Source organism: Grammomys surdaster, unplaced genomic scaffold (assembly GCF_004785775.1).
Source record: "Grammomys surdaster isolate TR1022 unplaced genomic scaffold, NIH_TR_1.0 217671, whole genome shotgun sequence".
In the NCBI taxonomy this organism is placed as follows: Eukaryota; Metazoa; Chordata; class Mammalia; order Rodentia; family Muridae; genus Grammomys; species Grammomys surdaster.
In genome coordinates this window covers 1-1,915 of record NW_021624305.1, presented here as the reverse complement: position 1 = coordinate 1,915, position 1,915 = coordinate 1, and the positions used below count along the sequence as shown (strand labels likewise).

Here is a 1,915-nt window from a genome sequence, read left to right as displayed (position 1 = left end):
AGGCTTCAATCTTTAAAGACCTCGGAAGGAGGCTTCAATCTTTAAAGTCCTCGGAAGGAGGCTTCAATCTTTAAGGTCCCCGGACGGAGGCAAGCAAAAGTGAAAGTAAAAAGGCCAGCGGGATATGTTCGTGCCGGGAGGAGTGGATCCGTAGATAGTTATTCTAGTAGTGGCGATCACGATTGCAGTATCCCTGGTGCTGTGTTTTTGCCTTAACTGTCACCAGCCAGTGCATGAGTGCCGCTGTTAACTACCTTAAACAGAAGGCTCTACAGCAGTTTGTCCAGGAAGTGGACCGCATCACCCCTTGGTTCGTGGTATCGGGACAGCTTACCTTGGCCTCCTGGGATAAACTGGGGAAGGACATAGAAAGGGAAGAGAGGGAGTGAAGGTGAAGAATTGGAAACATTTCCTGCCAAGTACAAAGGTGTGGAAGAGAAAGAACACGGCATAAGTATACAAAGATCAAAGAGGCCAAGGGTAGTGAGGCTAAAATAATACAGACTTCAAAGAGAGGGACGAATCTAAGGACTGTGGTAAAGCGGCGGAAAGGTTAGAAAGCAAAGCCATGGGTAGTTGTTGTAGCTGTCCAGATAAAGACACTGTCCTAGATAACCATAGGAACAAGTTTAAGGTTGTTAATGTTGATGATGATGGCAATGAGCTAGACTCTGGTTTCATGGAGCTCACAGACACAGAACTGATTCTGTACACCCCGAAGCGAGACTCGGTGAAATGGCACTACCTCTGCCTGCGACGGTACGGCTACGACTCAAATCTGTTTTCTTTTGAAAGTGGTCGATTGTGTCAAACTGGACAAGGAATTTTTGTTTTTAAGTCTGCCCGTGCAGAAGAATTATTTAACATGTTGCAAGAGATTATGCAAAATAATAGTATAAATGTGGTGGAAGAGCCAGTTGTAGAAAGGAATAGTCATCAGACAGAATTGGAAGTCCCTAGAACACCTCGAACACCTACGACTCCAGGGCTTGGTGCTCAGAACTTACCCAACGGGCATCCCTGCTACCCCTCGTTTGGAGATACTTCATCTCACCCCTCAAGCCGACATTCTCTTGTGGGAAGTGCTCACAAAATAGACTATTCAAGGCGTAGGGATTGTACACCGACAGTCTTTAACCTTGATATCAGGCGCCCCAGTTTAGAACATAGGCAACTCAGTTATATACAGGTGGATTTGGAAAGGGGCAGTGACTCTGACAACCATCAGACTCCAGAAACGACAACCACTCCCCTCCTACAAACCCCCACCCGGCGCACAGAGCTGTACGCTGTCATAGACATTGAGAGAACTGTTGCTGTGTCCAACTTGCAGAAAGCACTGCCGAGAGACGACGGTACCTCTAGGAAGACCAGACACAATAGTACTGACCTGCCCATGTGAGCCCGGAAGCATTGCATTGTGAAGATTTTCAGGGTATAGGAGCGCTAGCTGTTGCCCTAGTGGGCGTCTGTGTTCTCTGCCTGTCTTGTATCTGTCATATGGTCAGGGCCCAGAGACATGAGAGGGTGCTGGTAGTGCATGCCTTTCAGGCCATTGAGGGGGTGTGTATCTCCACAAGCATGGCTGGTAGCTTTGAAGCATTAGTTGCTCTCATTACCCCAAATTTTAGGTCTGGACAGCCCTTGCACCCCTGGAAGCCTATAGGTTTCATTGCACACGGGATGGGTGTCTATTCCATTTTTCTTGGGCTCAGCTCTTGCACCTGGTGGGCTTTGCCCATTGCACCCAGTAGAGTGAGTCCCATGGCTTGAGCCTGTCTGCCCTTGATCGTGGGATCCTACATGATGGAGCTTGCTTGATCGGGCAGTCACAGCTTGAAACTGCTTAAAAACAAAAAAGGGGGAACTGTGGAGCGCTGCTGCCACGCCTTAAAGATGGTGCCTGCTTGCCCTT

At 48.5% G+C, this 1,915-nt stretch overlaps 1 pseudogene; it reads left to right on the top strand.

Moving 5' to 3' along the window:
* Positions 1-568: 568 nt before the first annotated feature.
* Positions 569-1,402, top strand: LOC114615991 (annotated as a pseudogene).
* The last annotated feature ends 513 nt before the right edge of the window (positions 1,403-1,915 follow it).